The 25,351-nt window shown below is 42.0% G+C and overlaps 2 protein-coding genes across 3 annotated transcripts in view; both read right to left on the bottom strand.

Annotated features, from left to right (window-relative positions):
- The window catches only part of ramp1 (receptor activity modifying protein 1), a 90,732-nt gene that overhangs the window by 62,156 nt on the left and 3,225 nt on the right, over positions 1 to 25,351 (bottom strand). The gene's annotated exons all lie outside the window — the stretch shown is intronic.
- LOC124048399 (band 4.1-like protein 5) overlaps positions 1 to 25,351 on the bottom strand; it is a 110,679-nt gene that overhangs the window by 25,725 nt on the left and 59,603 nt on the right. The gene's annotated exons all lie outside the window — the stretch shown is intronic.

Raw genomic sequence — 25,351 nt, forward strand, 5'->3', positions numbered from 1 at the left:
ATGTATACACTATGTGTTACAGTCTCTGTGATGTACACACTATGTGTTACAGTCTCTGTGATGTACACACTATGTGTTAGTCTCTGTGATGTATACACTATGTGTTACAGTCTCTGATGTATACACTATGTGTTACAGTCTCTGATGTATACACTATGTGTTACAGTCTCTGTGATGTACACACTATGTGTTACAGTCTCTGTGATGTATACACTATGTGTTACAGTCTCTGTGATGTACACACTATGTGTTAGTCTCTGTGATGTATACACTGTGTGTTACAGTCTCTGTGATGTATACACTATGTGTTACAGTCTCTGTGATGTATACACTATGTGTTAAAGTCTCTGTGATGTATACACTATGTGTTACAGTCTCTGTGATGTATACACTATGTGTTAAAGTCTCTGAGATGTATACACTATGTGTTACAGTCTCTGTGATGTATACACTATGTGTTACAGTCTCTGTGATGTACACACTATGTGTTACAGTCTCTGTGATGTATACACTATGTGTTACAGTCTCTGTGATGTATACACTATGTGTTACAGTCTCTGTGATGTACAGTGCCTTCAATAAGCACCTTCAATAAGTTTGGGTGGAATTTTGTATGTATGTATGTATGTATGTATGTATGTATGTATGTATGTATGTATGTATGTATGTATGTATGTATGTATGTATGTATGTATGTATGTATGTATGTATGTATGTATGTATGTATGTATGTATGTATGTATGTATGTATGTATGTATGTATGTATGTATGTATGTATGTATGTATGTATGTATGTATGTATGTATGTATGTATGTATGTATGTATGTATGTATGTATGTATGTATGTATGTATGTATGTATGTATCTGTATAAATCAAATTTTACTTGTCACATACACATTGTAACGGTTTTCATGGTCTGGTGAAGGAGAGTCGGACCAAAACGCAGCGTGTACATTGCGATCCATGTTTAATGAACAAAAAACGTAACATGAATCTAAAATACAAACACTACAAAACAAAGAACGTAACGAAAACCGAAACAGCCTATACTAGTGAAAACTAACACAGACAGGAACAAGGACACTAAGGACAATCACACACGAAACACACAAAGAATGTGGCTGCCTAAATATGGTTCCCAATCAGAGACAACGATAAACACCTGCCTCTGAGAACCACTCCAGACAGCCATAGACTTTGCTACATAACCCACTAAGCTACAATCCCAATACCACCACCAAAACCCCAAGACAAACACACCACAATACAAAAACCCCATGCCACACCCTGGCCTGACCCAATACATGAAGATAAATACAAAATACTTCGACCAGGGCGTGACACACATGGTTAGAAGATGTTAATGCGAGTGTAGCGAAATGCTTGTGCTTCTAGTTCCGACCGTGCAGTAATATCTAACAAGTAATCTAACAATTTCACAACTACCTTACACACACAAGTGTAAAGGAATGAATAAGAATATGTACATAAAAATATATATGGATGAGCGATGGCCGAACGGCATAGGCAAGATGCAGTAGATGGTATAGAGTACAGTATATACATATGAGATGAGTAATGTAGGGTATGTAAACATTATATAAAGTGGAATAGTTTAAGGTGACTAGTGATACATTAAAGTGGCTAGAATTTGAGTCAGTATGTTGGCAGCAGCCACTCAATGTCTCGGTCCAAGCTTTGATGCACCTTGTACTGACCTCGCCTTCTGGATGATAGCGGGGTGAACAGGCAGTGGCTCGGGTGGTTGTTATCCTTGATGATCTTTTTGGCCTTCCTGTGACATCAGGTGGTGTAGGTCCTGGAGGGCAGGTAGTTTGCCCCCAGTGATGCGTTATGCAGACCTCACTACCCTCTGGAGAGCCTTACAGTTGTGGGCAGTGAAGTTGCCGTACCAGGCGGTGATACAGCCCGACAGGATGCTCTCGATTGTGCATCTGTAAAAGTATGTGAGTGTTTTTGGTGACAAGCCAAATTTCTTCAGCTTCCTGAGGTTGAAGAGGTGCTGTTGCGCCTTCTTCACCACTCTGTCTGTGTGGTTAGATCATTTCAGTTTGTCCGTGATGTGTACGCCGAGGAACTTAACTTTCCACCTTCTCCACTACTGTCCCGTTGATGTGGATAGGGGGGTGCTCCCTCTACTGTTTCCTGAAGTCCACGATCATCTCCTTTGTTTTGTTGACGTTGAGTGTGAGGTTATTATCCTGACACCACACTCCGAAGGCCCTCACCTCCTCCCTGTAGGCCGTCTCGTCATTGTTGTTGGTAATCAAGCCTACCACTGTCGTGTCGTCTGCAAACTTGATGATTGAGTTGGAGGCGTGCATGGCCACTCAGTCATGGGTGAACAGGGAGTACAGGAGAGGGCTGAGAACGCACCCTTGTGGGGCCCCAGTGTTGTGGATCAGCGGGGTGGAGACGTTGTTTCCTACCCTCACCATCTGGGGGCGGCCCGTCAGGAAGTCCAGGACCCAGTTGCTAAAGGGCGGGGTTGAGACCCAGTGTCTGGATCTTAATGACGAGTTTGGAGGGTACTATGGTGTTAAATGCTGAGCTGTAGTCAATGAACAGCATTCTTGCATAGGTATTCCTCATGTCAAGATAGGGCAGTGTGCAGTGTGATTGTGATTGCGTCGTCTATGGACCTATTGTGGCGGTAAGCAACTTGGAGTGGGTCTATGGTGTCAGGTAGGGTGGAGGTGATATGATCCTTGACTAATCTCTCAAAGCACTTCATGATGACAGAGGTGAGTGCCACGGGTGATAGTCGTTTAGCTCAGTTACCTTAGCTTTCTTGGGAACTGGAATAATGGTGGCCCTCTTGAAGCATGTGGGAACAGCAGACTGAGATAAGGGTTGATTGAATATGTTCGTAAACACACCAGCCAGCTGGTCTGCGCATGCTCTGAGGTTGCGGCTAGGGATGCCGTCTTGGCCAGCAGCCTTGTGAGGGTTAACACATTTAAATGCTTTACTCGTGTTGGCTGCGGTGAAGGAGAGCCCGCAGGTTTTGGTAGCAGGCCGTGTCTTTGGCACTGTATTGTTTACAAAGCGAGCAAAGAAGTTGTTTAGTTTGTCTGGGAGCAGGACATCCTGGTCCGTGACAGGGCTGGTTTTCTTTTTGTAGCCCATGATTGACTGTAGACCCTGCCACATACCTCGCATGTCTGAGCTGTTGAATTGCGACTCTACTTTGTCTCTATACTGATGCTTAGCTTGTTTGATTGCCTTGCAGAGGGAATAGCTACACTGCTTGTATTCGGTCATGTTTCCGGTCACCTGGCCCTGGTTAAAAGCAGTGGTTTGCGCTTTCAGTTTTGCACGAATGCTGCCATCAATCCACGGTTTGGGGCATCCGGAAAAAAGCTTGTCCGGAGAAGACAAGGTGAGCGCTACCATCAGTCCTGTGTCATGCCAACAGTAAAGCATCCTGAGACCATTCATGTGCAGGGTTGCTTCTCAGCCAAGGGAGTGGGCTCACTCACAATTTTGCCTAAGAACACAGCACTGAATAAAGAATGGTACCAACACATCCTCCGAGAGCAACTTCTCCCAACCATCCAGGAACAGTTTGGTGATGAACAATGCCTTTTCCAGCATGATGGAGCACCTTGCCATAAGGCAAAAATAACTAAGTGGCTCAGGGAACAAAACATTGATTTTTTGGGTCCATGGCCAGGAAACTCCCCAGACCTTAATCCTATTGAGAACTTGTGGTCAATCCTCAAGAGGCGGGTGGACAAATAAAACCCACAAATTCTGACAAACTCCAAGCATTGATTATGCAAGAATGGGCTGCCATCAGTCAGGATGTGGCCCAGAAGTTAATTGACAGCATGCCAGAGCAGATTGCAGAGGTCTTGGAAAAAAGGGTCAACACTGAAAATATTGACTCTTGCATCAACTTCATGTAATTGTCAATAAAAGCCTTTGACATTTATGAAATGCTTGTAATTATACTTCAGTATTCCGTAGTAACATCTGACAAAAATATCTAAAGACACTGAAGCAGCAAACTTTGTGGGAATTAATATTTGTGTCATTCTCAAAACTTTTGGCCACGACTGTTGCTTATCAACAGTGAAGTTGCTTAACAAGATGACAGTGAAAGTTTGAGTTTTTTTTACTTTTTCCAAGGTTTTTTTTACCCCTTTTTCTCCCCAATTTCGTGGTATCAAATTGTTTTAGTAGCTACTATCTTGTCTCATCGCTACAACTCTCGTACGGGCTCGGGAGAGACGAAGGTTGAAAGTCATGCGTCCTCCGATACACAACCCAACCAAGCCGCACTGCTTCTTAACACAGCTCCCTCCAACCCGGAAGCCAGCCACAACAATGTGTCGGAGGAAACACTGTGCACCTGGCAACCTTGGTTAGTGCGCACTGCGCCCGGCCCGCCACAGGAGTCTCTGGTGTGCTGATGTCTTGCTAATTGCCTATAATTTCCACCTGTTGTCTATTCCATTTGCACAACAGCATGTGACATTTATTGTCAATCAGTGTTGCTTCTTAAGTGGACAGTTTGATTTCACAGAAGTGTGATTGACTTGGAGTTACATTGTGTTGTTTAAGTGTTCCCTTTATTTTTTTTTAGCAGTGTATATTCAAAAATGATTTAATGAAACATTGAATTTGGCCTTACTGCTTTAGCCCATAGAAACGCGTTTAATAACAGATTCATACACGGAAAAACAGATACTTCCTTTTGATAGTAAATAAAAGTATGTTTTGAAGTGTCTCTCATTTCTGAGAGGTCAGGAAAGAGGAATCATTGAATTACCCATCTACCTTTTATGTGGAAATGCCTTATTCATTTCCATTCATTTCTCAGCCCAGTACCTTCAAGTCTCGTGGCACTTGTGGGGTGGTAGAACAAAACGGTGAACTCCTTACGGTTGGTGAGACTCCCCTTCTCCCAGTTCCATAGAGGGGTGTAGAGTGCCGTTCAAAATGAGATGACCAATTTTGGGAACGTCTCCTGGTCTGACAAACACCGCTGTAGCTCGGCCACCTTACACCGCGAATGATGCAGGAGGCAGAGAAATAATATTTTGTTTAAAATATATATTTGTTTTATGCCCAGCTCATGAGACCCCTTGATGATGTGAGGCAATTGCTTCTTCAGCCTAATGATACGTCTGCCATTGCAAGCAATGATCAACAACCAATGTGACAGAGCTTGAAGAATTTTGAAAAGAATACTGAGCAAATACTGTAAAATCCAGGTGTGCAAAGCTCTTAGAGACTTACCCAAAAAGACTCACAGCTGTAATCACTCTTAGAGATGTACCCAGAAAGACTCACAGCTGTGGTCACTGCCAAAGGGGATTCTGACATGTATTGATTCAGGGGTGTGAATACTTATGTCAATTAGATATTTCTGTATTTCATTTTCAATCCATTTCTAAAGATTTCTAAAAACATGTTTTCACTTTGTCATTATGGGGTAGTGTGTGTAGATTGGTGAAAAAAAAAAAAAAATTGAATCCATTTTGAATTCAGGCTGTAACAACAAAATGTGGAATAAGTCAAGGGGTATGAATACTTTCTGAAGGCTCTGTATACCCTGTGTGTTATGGTAATTGTTGTGGCACTGATCTGTCACCTCTGTCTGTTGCTGGTGATAGATCACTCACACCCTTTACACCGTCCACATCCCCATTAGGTCCTGCAGCTGCCAGCCAGTGGTGAAACACAGACAGCCTGCCCTGCTCTCTTTCTCTCTCTCTCCCCATTTGTTGCCAATAATTTGTTGGGGGATGGACGATGGACACACGAATACCTACACATGCAACCCAAACACAGCCTCTACAAAGCCTCTGTGTCTATCTCAGAGAGCTGAGCAGAAAGCCAATACTGTTGGGACTCCTGCAGCTTTTGACTTCATCTGTATAGAGGTGATTAAACTCATTACTCATACAGCAGCAGCCCAATTTAATGGTTCCAGCACAGCAGTGGTAGATGTTTGACTGAACAATAATAGCCCAAAGCCACTCACTTTCTGGTGTACACAATAGATTAAGATTCATAGTAAAAAGAAAATAGCTGTCAGAGTTTTTTTTGCTTGCTGGCTGGCTGGCTGGCTGGCTTGCTTGCTTGCGGGCTGGCTTGTTGGCTGGCTGGCTGGCTGGCTGGCAAAGGTAGCCCCCACCACTGGATGAGAGACACCTCACGGCACAGACACAACAGAGAAAGACAGAGGAGAAACAGAGTGGGATGGAGGTGGATGAATACAATTCCACAATGTATCAGAGTTGTTTTGGGAGAGGAAAGGAAAGGGGTGATTAGCGCAGAGCGGAGTGAGCCTGTTCCTGCCCCGGCCCCTAGCTGTCAGGAGCCCTGTCTGTTTTCCTCTGTGGAGACCTCTTGATATGATACGAGCTGTCAACAGAAACTCCAACACCATTCACACAGACGCATATATTCATAAGCTTTGGAGTCCTGAGAAAAATGAGGCTTTCATTTTCAGCTAATTTCTATTCCCTTAGTCTTGCTTTGCCATAACTCAAAAATCATGTCGTTGTCGCACCTCCGGGGGAGGTCTGGATAATTTTGTTTTGGAAAAACGGTTTGAAGGGTCCGCTGGCTCCCAGCAGCAAGATTTGGATTGGATGATAGATGTCAAGGACCTTGCCCCACACGCCCGTAGATGGGCTGCTGAGTGTTATGTGCATCACTGTGGTCCGTGCAGGTTGTTGTTGTAGCATATGCTAGTATCAGGTGCTAGTTTTCAAGTTATTAAAGTGTGGCCGACAGTCTTTCATAGTTAGTGAATTTGAAAGTGGATTATGCTGGTAAATTCAAACACATTCTACACATTATAAACCGTTCTGGTGACAAACACTTGTCCTTGTCCACATGGCTGCTGGCTGCACTTTGCTACCACCACAAACATATTGTGAAGATTGCCTTTTATTTTGTTTATGTAAGGACACCAAAAAATGGAGACAGTAGGAGAACCTATTCAAGTAAGTAAATATATTTTTTTGACATAAAAAAAAACCTGAGCTAGCTACTGGAGGCCACTTTGTAGGCTAGGCAATATACTTAATTAATTAGATGAATTAGAATGTATGTTTTGGTGCGATATTCCACATGCCTGTACAGGCCGCTTGTTCTCATGTTGTTTTTTTGGTTCCTCCACTACTGTGCTGTGTGCAGTGACTGTCGGCTGTGTGAAACTTACACCAAGCCCCTACCACAGATCACCTCTTCCTCTCTGACGAGCGGTTTCAACTTGTTTCTTCCTCTGACAGAATCGGTCATATGGACACAAACAAAACATCAAAAACATTATTTTACTGCAATAGAGTAGATGTTAACAAAAGTGCCCAAAGCTGTCATCAAGGCAAAAGGGTGGCTACTTTGAAGAATCTCAAATATATTTTGATTTGTTTAACACTTCTTTGGTTACTACATGATTCCATATGTGTTATTTCATAGTTTTGATGTTGTCACTATTATTCTACAATGTAGAAAATAGTTTAAAAAAATAACAAGCTTAGCTAAGTTAATTAAATGTATTCAGCTAACTAACTTTCTATTTGCTAGCTATCTTGATGTAATCATTGTGAATTAAAATCCAAATGCATTTCTAGATAACAGCCATGGAAGAGGGTGAAATTGCGGCTCCCGCTCTAGGTAAATATAGAGTGTAGGCTACTGGATAGGGTAAATAGAGAGTGTAGGCTACTGGATAGGGTAAATAGAGAGTGTAGGCTACTGGATAGGGTAAATAGAGAGTGTAGGCTACTGGATAGGGTAAATAGAGAGTGTAGGCTACTGGATAGGGTAAATAGAGAGTGTAGGCTACTGGATAGGGTAAATAGAGAGTGTAGGCTACTGGATAGGGTAAATAGAGAGTGTAGGCTACTGGATAGGGTAAATAGAGAGTGTAGGCTACTGGATAGGGTAAATAGAGAGTGTAGGCTACTGGATAGGGTAAATAGAGAGTGTAGGCTACTGGATAGGGTAAATAGAGAGTGTAGGCTACTGGATAGGGTAAATAGAGAGTGTAGGCTACTGGATAGGGTAAATAGAGAGTGTAGGCTACTGGATAGGGCAGGTCATTTTGTGGGAGGACACTATGAAAAGATTCTCCAGTTCCAGTCCCTAAATGTTGAGGAGATTATAGCAAGATAATATTCAGTGCTGTCTAATTTGAGTATAATGAATCCTGTTTTTGTTTTTTTAATGTTTTCTGTCCTCAGCTGTGGAAAGCTGTGAAAGCCTGTTTGCAGATGAAGAGAGGTCCCAATGAACGTCCCAACAGACGAAGGTTATCGCCTATACGCCATGGGTTATATATGTAGGCCTATACAAAAATACAGGTAAACAGCACACATACAATGTATAAAATGCTTAATTCCCTCATTAAAATGCTAATCAATTTATAACATTTTTGACATGCGTTTTTCTGGATGTTTTTGTTGTTATTCTGTCTCACTGTTCAAATGAATCTACCATTAAAATGATAGACTGATCATGTCTTTGTCAGTGGGCAAACGTACAAAATCAGCAGGGGATCAAATACTTTTTTCCCCTCACTGTATCATAATGAACGATATGAGCTAAATGCCTGCGATAAGTGATCTGTATAGTCGATGTCACAAATGTTCGGTTTAATCGTCCTAGCTTTAGGCTACACATCAATCCCACCAGGGTAAAGTACAGTTACTGGAGAGGAGAACAGCCAGAGGTGCAGACAAGAGATACAGTATATACACTGAGTATACAAAACATTAAGGACAGGTTTTTAGAAATGTTAGCAAATGTGTGTGTATATATATATATATATATATATATATATATATATAAATAAAATAAAAAAAACTGAAATAATACATATGTATTCAGAACCTTTACTCAGTACTTTGTGGAAGCACCTTAGGCAATGATTACAGTCTTGAGTCTTGTCAACGAGCTTGGCACACCTGTATTTGGGGAGTTTCTGTGATCTTCTCTGCAGATCCTCTCAAGCTTTGTCAGGTTGGATGGGGAGCGTCGCTGCACAGCTATTTTCAAGTCTCTCCTGAGATGTTCGAATTAGGTTAAAGTCCAGGCTCTGGCTGGGCCACTCAAGGACATTCAAGAGACTTGTCCCAAAGACACTCCTGCATTGTCTTGGCTGTGTGCTTCGAGTCGTTGTTCTGTTGGAAGATGAACCTTAGCCCAAGTCTGAGGTCCTGAGTGCTCTGGGGCAGGTTTTCATCAAGGATCTCACTGTACTTTGCTTCACCATAGGGATGATGCCAGGTTTCCTACAGACTTGATGCTTGGCATTCAGGCCAAAGAATACGATCTTGGTTTCATCAGACCAGAGAATCTTGTTTCTCATGGTCTGAGAGTCTTTCGGTGCCTTTTAGCAAACTCCAAGTGGGCGGTCGAGTGCCAGATTGCTCAGTTTGACTGGGCTAGGAAGAGTCTTGGTGGTTCAAAACTTCTTCCATTTAATAATGATGGAGGCCACTGTGTTCTTGGGGACCTTCAATGCTGCAGACATTTTTTGTTACCCTTCCCCAGATCTGTGCCTCGAAACAATCCTGTCTCGTAGATCGATGGGAAATTCCTATGACCTACATGGCTTGGTTTTTGCTCTGACATCCACTGCCAACTGTGGGACCTTGTATAGACAGGGGTGTGCCTTTCCAAATCATGTCCAATCAATTGAATTTACCACAGGGGGACTCCAATCAAGTTTTAGAAATATCTCAAAGATGATCAATGCAAACAGGATGCACACATTTTCAAGTCTCACAGCAAAGGGTCTGAATACTTAAGTAAATAAGATATTTTAGCTTTTATATTTAATACATTTGCTAAAATCTGTTTTCACTTTGTCACTTTGTCAATCCATAAGGATTCAAAATGTAACAAAATGTGGAAAAGTGGAAGGGGTCTGAATACTTTCTAAATGCCCTGTATTTATCCATCTACACAAAATACCCCATAATGAAAAAGTGAAAACGTGTTTTTATACTTTTTTTTAGCAAATGTATTGAAAATGAAATGACAGAAATGTCTCATTTACATAAGTATTCACACCTTTAAGTCAATACATGTTAGAAACACCTTTGGCAGCGACTAAAGCTGTGAGTCTTTCTGGGTAAGTCTACGTGCTTTGGCACCTTTGTACATCTGGATTGTACAATATTTGCACATTCTTTTTTAAATTCTTCAAGCTCTGTCAAGTTGGTTGTTGACCATTGCTAGACAGCCATGTTCAAGTCTTGCCATAGATTTTCAAGTCGATTTTAAGTCAAAACTGTAACTAGGCCACTCAGGAACATTCAATGTTGTCTTGGTAAGCAACTCGGTATTTGGTCTTGTGTTTTAGGTTATTGATGAATTTGTCTCCCAGTGTCGGTTGTAAAGCAGACTGAACCAAGATTTCCTCTAGGATTTTAGCTCTATTACGTTTATTTTTATCCTAAAAAAACTGCCTTGCTAATGACAAGCAAACCCATAACATGATGCAGTCACAGTCATGCTTGAAAATATGGAGTGGTACTCAGGGATGTGTTGTATTGGACTTGTACCAACATAATGCTTTGTATACACAACATAATTTTTTTGTTGCAGTTTTTATTTTAGTGCCTTTTTGGATGCATGTTTTGAAATATGTTTATTCTGTACAGGCTCCCTTCTTTTCAATCTGTCATTTAGGTTAGTATTGTAGAGAAACTTCAATGTTGTTGATCCATCAATGTTTTCTTATCACAGTGACTGGGTAACTCTGACTGTTTTAAAGTCACTATTGGCTTCATGGTGAAATCCCTGAGCGGTTTCCTTCCTCTCTGGCAACTCAGTTAGGAAGGATTCCTGTAACTTTGTAGTGACTGGGTGTATTGATACACCATCCAAAGTGCAATTAATAATGTTTACCCATCTACCAATAGGTGCACTTCTTTGTGAGGTATTGGACAACCTCCCTGGTCTTTATGGTTGAATCTGTGTTTGAAATTCACTGCCTGACTGACGGGCCTTATTATTATTGTGAGGTACAGAAAGGAGGTAGTCATTCAGAAATCATGTTAAACACTATTATTGCACACAGAGTGAGTCCATGCACCTTACTATGTGACTTGTAAATTAATGCATGTTTTTACTTATTTAATCTTGCCTTAATAATTCTTCAACACCTTTTGTTGACTCAAGACATTTCAGCTTTTTATTTTTAATTCACTTCCAAACATTCCAAATCATAATTCCATTTTAAATTCATCATTCCATAATGATTATGGCTTTAGAGTGAAGGAAAAAGCGGTTTCATGTGTTTGAAAAATTCAACATTTTCAGACTTAAGCAGTCTACAACAACACGTGCCCCCTCAGATTTTTGGGGTGCTTGGCACCCATGCACCAGAGAGTGTGATAAGGGGAGCAGCAGTAGTCAGAGGGTGCCTACTAAATGGTACCCTATTCCCTACACTGTGGGGCTCTGGTCAAAGTAGTGCACTATGTAGAGAATATGGTGCCATTTGGGACACAGACCAGGCTTCACCTTGGACCCACCCGGGAGAAGTAGCTTTTGTAGCACAATGACGATGAGTAATGGATTGGGTCCCATGGTTGGGCACATTCAGCTCTAAGCACGCACACACAGCTCGCTGATCAAGAGAGAGACAGTTCAACTCTGTGACAAACAGAGAGAGAGAGACAGAGAGAGCGGGAGAGAGAGAGGGAGAGAGAGTGAGGGAGGGAGAGAGGGAGAGACAGAGACAGAGAGAGAGAGAGTGAGAGAGCGAGAGAGAGGGAGATACAGAGGGAGAGAGAGAGAGTAAGAGAGAGTTAAACTGACAAACAGAGAGAGAAAAGGCAGAGAGACAGAGAGAGGGAGAGCGAGAGAGAGGAAGGGAGAGAGAGAGACAAAGAGAGAGAGACAGAGACAGAGAGGGAGAGAGAGAGAGTAAGAGAGTTAAACTGACAAACAGAGAGAGAAAGAGGCAGAGAGAGACAGAGAGAGAGAGGGAGAGAGAGAGTGAGAGTGAGAGAGACAGAGAGACAGAGAGGGAGAGACAGAGACAGAGAGGGAGAGAGAGAGAGTAAGAGAGTTAAACTGACAAACAGAGAGAGAAAGAGGCAGAGAGAGACAGAGACAGAGAGAGAGAGGGAGAGAGCGAGGGAGAGAGAGAGGGAGAGTAAGAGAGAGTTAAACTGACAAACAGAGAGAGAAAGAGGCAGAGAGAGACAGAGAGAGAGAGGGAGAGCGAGACAAAGAGAGAGAGGGAGAGAGACAGAGGGAGAGGGAGAGAAAGAGGGAGAGAGAGAGTAAGAGAGAGTTAAACTGACAAAGAGAGAGAGAGAGAGACAGAGACAGAGGGAGAGAGACAGAGAGGGAGAGAGACAGAGAGAGAGAGAGAGAGAGAGAGAGAGAGAGAGAGAGAGAGAGAGAGAGAGAGAGAGAGAGAGAGACAGACAGAGAGAGTTAAACTGACAAACAGAGAGAGAAAGAGGCAGAGAGAGAGACAGGGAGAGAGAGAGAGGGAGAGAGACAGAGACAGAGAGAGACAGAGAGAGAGACACAGAGAGAGACACAGAGAGAGACAGAGAGTGAGAGAGACAGGGAGAGAGAGAGTTAAACTGACAAACAGAGAGAGAGAGAGAGAGAGAGAGTTAAACTGACAAACAGAGAGAGAGAGAGACAGAGAGACAGTAATAGAGAGAGAGAGAGAGAGAGACAGAGAGAGAGAGAGAGAGAGAGTAATAGAGAGAGAGAGTGAGAGACAGAGAGAGACAGAGAGAGAGAGAGACACAGAGAGAGAGAGACACAGAGAGAGAGAGAGAGAGACAGAGAGAGAGAGACAGAGAGAGAGACAGAGAGAGACAGAGAGAGTAAGACAGAGAGAGACAGAGAGAGTAAGAGAGAGAGAGAGGGAGAGAGGGAGGAGTAGATGAATCCTGCCTCTCCTTATTTTCTGTCCTCAATAAATTAACAGTGTGCTGCAGCAGCGCTGGTCTGGAGACTGGCTGGGTGAGACCAGATCTGCATAATGAATAATTAGCTAATGCAGGGAGCTGCCAGCCAGGAGCCAGCCCACTGAACTAAGCTTGTCTGTATCCTAAAAGGCACCCTATTTCCTATAGTGCACAGCTTTTGACAAGGGCCCATAGGGGTAAAAGGTAGAGCACTATGTAGAGAAAAGGGTTCTATTTAAGACTTAGCCTACGTCTCCCTCACTACCACCACCTATTGACACTGTGAAGCATCAAATATTCACCAGCGGCTAAGCTTACACCTGTCCCTTAATGCAGCTGAAGGAGTCACAGCCCCATCCTGCATCTTTCAGGAGGTCCAATGAGCCTATAAATGCAGGTCACCGCTATAAGCACAGAACCTATGGCAGTAACAAATATACTCTATTTGCATATGGCTCTCTCATTCTGTGGTATTTTACCGGCATAAACTGCTGTTCACATAAATGTTAACTCTGTGAGAATATTACAAAGACAGTCATGATCATGACCTTCATGTGCCAAGGGACTCAACATTACATAAATTATGATAATATAGGTCAAAAACAGACCTGAGCAATCTGGTAAAAGCAAAACAAAGCCACACATTGACAAAAATATGGGTAAAACTTCACTTGACACCCAGCGTCATAACCTGTCATAATATGATCATTACACTGTCATAACCTGTCAAATATAACACTGTCATGACCCATATATTTACACGTCGTGACATATACTGCATTATTTTATGGCTGGTTATGACACCTACATAAGTGTCAAAACCCACATTTATTCAAATGTTCCTTCTCCCTGTCAAGAAGTTCTCTTTTCGTTTGAAAGTTGGTTTCTTAAATCCTTTGCTGTTGTTGTAATTAATTATTTACAGTCTTTTTCATCATATTTTAAAATTACTTGTAGAAAATACACTTTATGACTCTGTCAAGAAGCATGATGACCAATGTTCCCTCTAAGCACATGCGTGTCTGCAGAAGAAATATCGGCCGGCGCAGAGAAGAACTTCACTCAACTTTCTGGTGTTCCTTTCATGTTAAATTCATTCTGTGTTCCCGGGCAAAAATGACCACCCCATTATAGCTGATTATAAATCCATAATGAAACATATATTATCGCCTAATGTTGTGTTAGATCTTTTTATCAACTTACGTTCTTGTGACCATTACCAGTTTTGACCTTTATTTTCTATTTATGGCCTGTAGGCCTCATTGACCTGAGCTCAAACGACTCATTTGAGTAAAAACTTTGCCATGGCAAGTCATTTTTCCAACAATTGTTTACCGACAGATTATTTAACTTATAATTCACTGTATCACAATTTCAGTGGGTCAGAAGTTTACATACACTAAGTTGACTGTGCCTTTAAACAGCTTGGAAAAGTCTAGAACATTATGTCATGGCTTTAGGAGCTTCTGATAGCCTGATTGACATCATTTGAGTCAATTGGAGGTGTACCTGCGGATGTATTTCAAGGCCTACCTTCAAACTCAGCGCCTCTTTGCGTGACATCATGGGACAATCAAAAGAAATCAGCCAAGACCTCAGAAAAAATTGGAGATCTCCACAAGTCTGGTTCATCCTTGGGAGCAATTTCTAAACGCCTGAAGGTACCACGTTCATCTGTACAAACAATAGTACGCAAGTATGAACACCATGGGACCACATAGCTGTCATACCGCTCAGGAAGGAGACGCGTTCGCGACCTCAATCCTATAGAAAATGTGTGGGAAGAACTGAAGAAGTGTGTGCGAGCAAGGAGGCCTACAAACCTGACTCAGTTCCACCAGCTCTGTCAGGAGGAATGGGCTAAAATTCACACAACTTATTGTGGGAAGCTTGTGGAAGGATACCAGAAATGTTTGTCCCAAGTTAAACATGTTAAAAGGCAATGCTACCAAATACTAATTGAGTGTATGTAAACTTCTGACCCACTGGGAATGTGATGAATGAAATAAAAGCGGAAATAAATTATTACTATTATTCCAACATTTCACATTCTTAAAAAAAAGTGGTGATCCTAACTGACCTAAACACAGGGAATTTTTACTAGAATGAAAATGTCAGGAATTGTGAAAAAACTGAGTTTAAATGTATTTGGCTAAGGTGTATGTAAACTTCAGACTTCAACTGTAATATTGAAACCATGTTACAATTGTTTGTGAGAATGCCAACAGGTGTGGTTCCCGTGGGAGAAAGATTCAACTGGGGAAAGGCTCCTGTAGGGGTTGTCATGGAAGCCAAGAAGGGGAGTGAGGTGTGTGTGTGTTCAAACACAAATGCATGTGGAGGTCTGGGAGAGGAAGCATGTCCATCTGATGAATGGGCATGTGCCTGAACTAAACATTTTATACACTAATTGTAGTCTCACCCATTATATTTCTAATGACCGGTCATTATTGACCGGGAACACCACAGGTGTACAAAAGTTAAATAGAACACCCAACATTTTATTTTGTGTGTTCAGATGCCCTGCGTGGACAAAGTCATAGAACCTTATGACAATCAGATTAAATTGACTCCATTTTTCAGAGAGAAAACTTGTCAAATCGATCCAATTCGACCGGAACACAGCAGGAGGGTTAACACTATCAAGTTTTCCCTTTAATGTGGGAATTGTGATTGAATAAATGCAATATTAGTCACCTTCATTGCAACATACCAAAACATAAACTGTGCAAGACTTAGTATGTAAAACTAACTATGCAAGAGATTTTGTTGTAGGCAGAACGCATCAGAGTAGGATTCTATTACATTGACAGACACGTCTCAGGCCTGTACTCTACACAGACCGGTGACACCATGACATAACCAATCAGAGCTGCAGTATGCCTAGATGCAAATAGACCATTGCCATAATGGATCTGTGCCATTCACTTTGAACTGGACTGTGTTTACAGCATGAGCAGTTGAGAGTAGATGTGCTTGTTTTGAGATCAAAGTGAGAGTTGCATGTAGCCACGTGTGCACATGTTCATATCCTTTACTAGTTAGTGAGTTATTAGCCCAGTTTTAGATAAGATGTAGTCAGCAATAGCGGAGGTAATAATGGTATGGAAATAATAAATGTATTTTATTTTGTAAAATTGTTTCTTGAATCAAACAACATTTTCAGTAGATAAACAGGTTAATGTCAAGCCCTGCATGCTTTTTTTCAAAAGTCTCAAGGAATGTAGGCCTACATTGAACACAACACATCGGCTGCTACTGTAGGCTGAATGATAGCGCAGCTATTTCCATGTTATGGGATGCATTTCCGCCATTGTTTTTGATGGTAGGCCACTCTGGTAGGTCTACATTATCATCATCCACAGCAGCCTACTTGACCACTGTCTGAAACTGTAAATGAAAGCGGGTACAGCCTGCCATGGTTTACAGTAAACGCTCGCTGGAAGATGCACAGGATTTTCACAACGTTCAAGTTTGTGCTCAGTGACGAAAACAATTAGAGGGAACATTTATTATGATCACTTTGCCTGGACTAAGAAAACACCCTTTATAACACTGTCAAGAAGCATAACCATCGGAATGATGTAAGCCAGATAGACCTGTCAAGTACACTCCATTATATCAGTCAAAAAGAGTGTGTCTTGTCCTTCTGCTGAAATCCCAGTCATCAGCAACAGAGCATTGGGGTAGGTACATGTCTGACATCATAGGTGTGCGCAATTACAATGATAATTTAATATGGTCCATTTTAGAAAACATATATCATAATAATACTGTTGATAAGTAGGCTGTGTTGTAATGGAATGGTTTTCCTCATATGGTAGGTTTTGTGGATTTTGACAATTATGTAGGTGTCAATCATCCATAAAATAACGTAACACATGTCACAACAGGTCTAAATGCGTGCATTGTCAGCTGTTATGACATTCCATGACCATGTCATAACGCAAGGTGTCAAGTAAAGTGTTACTGAACTGTGTGTGTGTGTGTGTGTGTGTGTGTGTGTGTGTGTGTGTGTGTGTGTGTGTGTGTGTGTGTGTGTGTGTGTGTGTGTGTGTGTGTGTGTGTGTGTGTGTGTGTGTGTGTGTGTGTGTGTGTGTGTGTGTGAACGACAAAAAAAAATGTGATAAAGTAAAAGGCATGTAATTTAACTAACATTTTATTGTGCCAAGAACACAACCAGATGTTTTCATCTAATTGATAAGTGGCTAATCTGCCCTTGCCTTCTGTTCTGCTAGCTAACATTCAATCACTGGAAAATAAATGGGACGAACTGAAAGCACTTATATCCTACCAACGGGGCATTAAAAACTGTGATATCTTATGTTTCACCGAGTCGTGGACATTAAGAACATATGGCTGGGGGTTTTACACTGTATCGGCAGGACAGAACAGCAGCCTCTGGTAAGACATGGGGCAGGGGCCTATGCATATATGCAAACAACAGCTGGTGCACGATATCTAAAGAAGGCTCAAGGTTTTGCTCACCTAAGGTAGAGTAGCTCATGATAAGCAGTATTCCACACTATCTACCTATAGAGTTTATCTGTATTTTTTGTAGCTGTCTACATACCACCACAGACCAAGGCTGGCACTAAAAACGCACTCAGTGAGCTGCATTCCGCCATAAGCAAACAGGAAAACACTCATCCAGTGTTGGCGCTCCTAGTGGCCAGGGAATTTAATGCAGGGAATCTTAAATTACTTTGACCAAATTTCTATCAGCATGATAAATGTGCAACCAGAGAGAAATACATTCTAGACCATCTTTACTCCACAAACAGAGACACGTACAAAGCTCTCCATTTGGCAAATCTGACCATAACGCTATGCTCCAGATTCCTGCTTACGTGCAAAAATTAAAGCAGGAAGCACCATTGAATAAGACTATGAAAAAGTGATCAGATGAAGCCGATGCTAAACTACAGGATTGTTTTGCTATCACAGACTGGAGTATGTTCCGGGATTCTTCCGATGGCATTGAGGAGTACACCACATCAGTCACTGGCTTTATCAATAAGTGCATCGAGAACGTTGTCCCACAGTGACTGTACGTACATACCCCAACCAGAAGCCATGGATTGCAGGTCACATTCGCGTTAAAGGTTAGAGCTGCTACTTTCAAGGTACTCTAACCTGGAAGCTTATAAGAAATCCTGCTATGCCCTCCGACGAACCATCAGACAGGCAGAGCGTCAATACAGGACTAAGACTGAATGGTACTACACTGGCTCCGACACTCGTCAGATGTGGCAGGGCTTGCAAACTATTACATATTACAAAAGGGAAGCACAGCCAAGAGCTGCCCAGTGACACGAGCTTTCCAGATGAGCTAAATAAATGCTATGGTTGCTTCAAGGCAAGTAACACTGAAACATGCATCAGAGCATCAGCTGTTCTGGACGACTGTGTGATCACGCTCTCCATAGCCGATGTGAGTAAGACTTTTTAACAAGTCAACATTCACAAAGCTGCTGGACCAGACGGATTACCAGGACGTGTACACCGAGCATGCGCTGACCAACTGGCAAGTGTCTTCACTGACATTTTCAACCTCTCCCTGTCCGAGTCTGTAATACCAACAGGCTTCAAGCAGACTACCATAGTCCCTGTGCCCAAGAACACTAAGGTAACCTGCCTAAATGACTACCGACCCATAGCACTCACATCTGTAGCAAAGAAATGCATTGAAAGGCTGGTCATGGCTCACATCAACACCATTATCCCAGAAACCATAGACCCGCTCCAAACACAACAGATCCACAGATGATGCCATCTCTATTGCACTCCACACTAACCGTTCCCACCTGGGCAAGAAGAAGAATTATATTTTTTGACTACAGCTCAGCGTTCAACACCATAGTGCCCTCATAGCTCATCACTAAGCTAAGGACCCTGGGACTAAACACCTCCCTCTGCAACTGGATCCTGGACTTCCTGACAGGCCACCCCCAGGTGATAAGGGTAGGTAACAACATATCCGCCGCACTGATCCTCAACACGGGGGCCCCTCAGGGTGCGTGCTCAGTCCCCACCTGTACTCCCTGTTCACTCATAAGTGCACAGCCAGGAACGACTCCAACACCATCATTAAGTTTTCTGATGACACAACAGTGGTAGGAATGATCCCCAACAATGACAAGACAGCCTATAGGGAGAAGGTCAGAGACCTGACCGTGTGGTGCCAGGACAACAACCTCTCCCTCAACGTGATCAAGACAAGGTAGATGATTGTGGACTACAGGAAAAGGAGGACCGAGCACGTCCCCCATCTCATCAACGGGGCTGTAGTGGAGCAGTTTGAAAGCTTCAAGTTCCTTGGCATCCACATTACCAACAAACTAACATGGTCCAAACACCAAGACAGTTGTGAAGAGGGAACGGCAAAACCTATTCTCCCTCAGAAGACTGAAAAGATTTGGCATGGGTCCTCAGATCCTCAAAAGGTTCTACAGCTGCACCGTCGAGAGCATCCTGACTAGTTGCATCACTGCCTGGTATGGCAACTGCTCAGCCTCCGAACGCAAGGCACTACAGAGGGTAGTGCGTACGGCTTAGTACATCACTAGGGCAGGGCTTCCTGCCATCCAGGACCTCTATACCAGGCCGTGTCAGAGGAAGGCTCTAAACATTGCAAAAGTCTCCAGCCACCCTAGTCATAGACTGTTCTCTCTGCTACCGCAAGGCAAGCAGTACCGGAGCACCAAGTCTAGGTCCAAGAGGCTTCTAAACAGCTTCTACCCCCAAGCCATAAGACTCCTGAACAGCTTATGAAATGGCTACCCAGACCATTTGCATTGCCCCCCACCCCCCAGCTACTCTCTGTTATTATCTATGCATAGCCACTTTAATAACTCTACCTACATGTACATACGTACCTCGACACCGGTGCCCCCGCATATTGACTGTGTACTGGTACATAGCCCAACTATTGTTAATTACTTCTGCTCTTTAATTATTCATTTTTCTTATCTCTTACTTTTTGGGGGCATTTTCTTAAAACTGTAGTGTTGGTTAAGGGATTGTAAGTAAGCATTTCACTGTTCGACGCATGTGTTTTGATTTGATTGTCAAACAAAATCACTTCAAAAAGTAGATTACCTATATGCACATTCATCCAAAATAATTACAACATCCAAACACTGTGCACCCGTCAACTTTCCTTCAATTTGCAAGTGGTTGAAATGATCTCACCGTAGAAAGCATCCGAGCAAGCGAATAAGCAAATAAGCATTTCGCTACACCCATGACAACATCTGCAAAATATGCGCATGTGACCATTGTGTTCATGAGAGTTACAACTTCCTATAGAAGGGTATAGAGTTTCACCCAAAACGTCCCGGATGCTACAGATGTTTTCGTGAGAAGACCGACTTTCGGGATGTCTCCTGGTCAAATCAAATTTTAAATTTGTCACATACACATGGTGAGCAGATGTTAATGCGAGTGTAGCGAAATGATTGACAAATGGTCTGACAAACATCGCTGTAGCACAGCCACCTTCCACCGCAGATGTAGAAGGCCGAACGTCAACAGATGTAGGATTGAGACACAGCCACTAGCTCAGACAGACGGATTTTGAGGGGGATTTTGTATTATTATTTTATGATGCCTCGAGCAGAGCATGAGGAGGCCTCAAGCATAGAATCTTTTATTGGTTTATTTGTATTCGTTTTTTATGGCCAGCTCATGATGCCGCTTGATGACATGAGGCCTGAGGCAATTGCCTCTTCTGCCTAATGGTAAGTCAACCAGTGCGTATGTACGTGTGTCCCTCTAAAGTCGTATTTCTGTGAGCGGTTTGCACTTCCTTAACATGCAACACGCAGCTCAGTTGGATCAGAGTCGTTGGTACACAATGAGTTGTCCAGCTGAGGGCTTGAAGCGGTGCTACACACAGGGGGCTTCAATGGGAAACAGCTCCACAATGACTTGTAATTACAGTCACGGCCCTAGATATGTGGCTGGCTGCTCACTGAATGACTGGCCCCTGAGAGCAATTGTCCTCACTCTCTCGCTCAGACTGCCGTGACTCGTGGTTAAAAGGGCGATAGGTAGTCTAGCGGTTAGAGCATTGGGACGGTAAACGAAAGGTTGCTGGTTCGAATACCTGACAAGGTTAAAAAAAATCTGCCGATGTGCCTTGTGGCACTTACCCCTAATTAACCACGGTTGCCATACTACTATGGATGACCCAGTAAAACAACAAATGTCACTGCACCTATCAGGTGTGTGTGACAATAAAACAAAGTGTGGAGAGAAATGCATCCCAAATGGCACCCTACACCCTATCTCCACTGGTTAAATGTAGTGCACTATATTAGGGAATAGGGTGCCATCTTGGGGACAGCCATACTGCAAAGTATTCGGAGACCTTGACTTTTTCTACATTTTGTTACGTTACAGCCTTACTCTAACCCACAAATGCTGATGCTTCAGATACTCGACTACTCTAAAGAAGGCCAGTTTTATTGCTTCTTTAATCAGAACAACAGTTTTCAGCTGTGCTAACATAATTGCAAAAGGCTTTTCTAATGATCAATTAGCCTTTTAAAATGATAAACTTGGATTACCTAACACAATGTGCCATTGGAACACAGGAGTGATGGTTGCTGATAATGGGCCTCTGTACACCTATGTAGATATTCCTTTAAAAGTCTGCCGTTTCCAGCTACAATAGTCATTTACAATGTTTATACTGTATTTCTGATCCATTTTAAAATATCAAATTGACAACAAAAAAATGTGCTTTTCTTAAAAACAAGGACATTTAAGTGACCCCAAACTTATGAGAGATAGATAGAGAGCTTAGATAGAGCTAGATAGAAAGCTAGATATATATTAGATAGAGAGATAGAGATACATAGAGATAGAGATATAGATATAGATACATAGAGATATAGATATAGATACATAGAGATAGAGACACAGAGATAGAGACATAGACATAGAGACATAGATAGAGACGTATATATATATATATATACATAGAGAGATATATAGAGAGATATATAGATATAGAGACAGAAATAGGTAGAGATGTATAGATATAGAGAGAGATAAAAAGCTAGCTAGAGATATATACATATAGATAGAGAGATATAGATAGAGCTATATAGAGAGATATGTAGATATAGAGCAAGATATATATATATATATATATATATATATAGAGAGAGAGATATATATAGAGAGAGATATATATATATAGAGAGAGATATATATAGATATTATTTTCCACCATAATTTGCAAATAAATTCATAAAAAATTCTACAATGTGATTTTCTGGATTTTTTTTCTTAATTTTGTCTGTCATAGTTTAAGTGTACATATGATGGAAATTACAGGCCTCTCTCGTCTTTTTAAGTGGGAGAACTTGCACAATTGGTGGCTGACTAAATACTTGTTTGCCCTACTGTATATATATATATATATATATATATATATATATATATATATATATATATATATATATATATATATATATATATGAGATAGAGAGAGAGCTAGAAAGATATATACTGATATAGATTAGATAAAGATACATAGAGAGAGATATATATAGAGAGAGAGACAGATATATAGATAGAGCTATATATGGAGATAGAGATATAGATACATAGAGATATGCATAATGGAAGAGAGGAGTATATTTTCATATCTTCCCTCCCTGGATTTTGGGTCACTAATGAGAAGCCATTGGTCGTCTCTGTCTGCAGCCAGCAGGGATGTGGTGCCTTTGCTATACAAAGTTAAATGTGCTTTATAATACAGGCATGAAAACCAATGGCCTGTAAAATCAGCTCTGCTGCCCACTGAGTGAAATAAATAATGCTGCTGTATGTAGGTTGTGGGGCACTATGAACAGAGTTAAAGCAAAAAATATTGGCCTATTGCCATGCTACATTTGGCAGAAGTCCGCTCACTGAATATGGGAGGCTGACCATAGAAAGAGTTGTAGATACTGTCGTTTTTAAAGAGGAATCCAGATATTTATTATGTTACACTTGAGTACAACTACATAAAGGCAAGGTTTCCATCCTGATCTCTCCAGACATAATGTAGTTCACGACAGATGGCTCCAATCAGTCCAATCACAAGTGAGTGGTCCTGTTCCACCAGTCCAACTGGACCTGAGAACACAGCAGAGCTGACAACTGTAGTCATAAAACAACTAAAACACCAATCTCCACTTTTTCTTCCTGCCTACCTCGGCCCCGCCTCCACAATTTCTTATTAATCTCTCTAAGTAAGAGGAATTCTTTTCACCAAACAGGGAGATTTATTTGATTCCTTCTCCTAGGAATGGTGACGTTTAATGTCCTGTTGGAGAGAGGCAGAGTATGTATCCTAAACAAATGAAAATAATGACTGACCAACTTTAACTGTATGTCTGCAGTATGTGTGTTGGAGAGGGCCAGAGAGAGGGTGTAAGTCTATGTGTGTTGGAGAGGGCCAGAGAGAGGGTGTAAGTCTATGTGTGTTGGAGAGGGCCAGAAAGAGTAGTGGTGAGTCACCTGTGAGGGTAATGACTCTCAGAGGATCCGTGTTGATTGCCACACAAAGCCAGCTCTGAAAAAGGGGGGAGGGGGACAAACTTGACACTTCTCTCTCTGCTTCCGTCATCCCATGGGGTCATTGTTTTCCCCCTACCAGCGGTAGACCATCGCTCTGTCTCTTAAGCTACATAGCCAACTCCAATAGGTCTTCCTCGTCCGCTCCTCCCTCACCCCCTCCATTTAATTCCTTACCAGCGGTACACATCCACTCTGTCTCCTAAACTACTTAGCCAACTCCTCTGGGCCTCACTTCACCTCCTCTCCTTTTCCCACCACAAGTCAATACTTCAGCCTTGTTGTCAGCACCTCTGATTGAATGCTCGATAAACTCCCTCTGAGTGACATTATGTAATGATGAAAAACAGGGTTCACAGGAGGTCAGAGTTTCAAAGAAACAGAACTGACAAAACAGGAAACACAGCATTGCAAACAAGACAAACTTAGTTCAGTTTGTAGATTTTAGTCCTTGCCAGAGAATAACCTCATATAGGAAAAGCATGCTGGTGCTTCATGGGGAGGAAGTGTTGGCGTCACCCAAGAATGTTCCCTATAATCTGGCACCCCTACAGTCACTCATTATTCAGGAGCCCTCTGTTAATTGTACATGTTTAATTAGAACAACACTGCAGCTAAGCATGCCTCACTGGATCAGAACAACACTGCAGCTAAGCATGCCTCACTGGATCAGAACAACACTGCAGCTAAGCATGCCTCACTAGATCAGAACAACACTGCAGCTAAGCATGCCTCACTGGATCAGAACAACACTGCAGCTAAGCATGCCTCACTGAATCAGAACAACACTGCAGCTAAGCATGCCTCACTAGATCAGAACAACACTGCAGCTAAGCATGCCTCACTGGATCAGAACAACACTGCAGCTAAGCATGCCTCACTGGATCAGAACAACACTGCAGCTAAGCATGCCTCACTGGATCAGAACAACACTGCAGCTAAGCATGCCTCACTGGATCAGAACAACACTGCAGCTAAGCATGCCTCACTGGATCAGAACAACACTGCAGCTAAGCATTCCTCACTGGATCAGAACAACACTGCAGCTAAGCATTCCTCACTGGATCAGAACACTGCAGCTAAGCATTCCTCACTGGATCAGAACACTGCAGCTAAGCATGCCTCGCTGGATCAGAACACTGCAGCTAAGCATGCCTCACTGGATCAGAACACTGCAGCTAAGCATGCCTCACTGGATCAACCAGCAGGGATAACTATAAAACATACTGCTAAATGTATTGTATTTTGTAAGAGAGTGGAATTACACCCTCATTTAAGCCATTTAAAAAAATAAGCTTAATTAGACAACAGTGAAATAGAGAGACTGAGACAAGCTATGTAAATGGTCTTTGAGCTTGTTTTAAATATTATTTTCTTGTTATTTTTAGCCAGGGCTTAGTGTACAGTAGTGTGGACCGCATTTTGCACAAAGGGTTGTGTATTGATTGAGATTCTGTTATGAACAAAACAAAATGGAGGAATGTTTTAGCATGACAAGCTCCCATTTCTATACTCAGTTTTGAGATAAAAAATAAAAAATGAATAAGAGTTCCCTCATTTAAAAGTCAGAACTGCTGTATCATATGGGTCCTAACACACAGTGGCCTTCTGCAGTTATGACTCAGACTCTCACAGTTAAACACCACAGACCATTACAGTACTATGCGAAGCATCCACAATTGCCGGGTTTATCCGGGAAACAAATCATATTAATCATATAATATTGAATGATGTGAACTATCATTTGAAAATGATTATCACCTCAGTTAGGTAGGTCAAAATATTCCATCTGTTTTAACAGTAGGCCAGACAGCGCCAAAAACCTAGCTTTTTAATA

The sequence above is a fragment of the Oncorhynchus gorbuscha genome, linkage group LG01 (genome assembly GCF_021184085.1).
Source record: "Oncorhynchus gorbuscha isolate QuinsamMale2020 ecotype Even-year linkage group LG01, OgorEven_v1.0, whole genome shotgun sequence".
Taxonomy (NCBI): domain Eukaryota; kingdom Metazoa; phylum Chordata; class Actinopteri; order Salmoniformes; family Salmonidae; genus Oncorhynchus; species Oncorhynchus gorbuscha.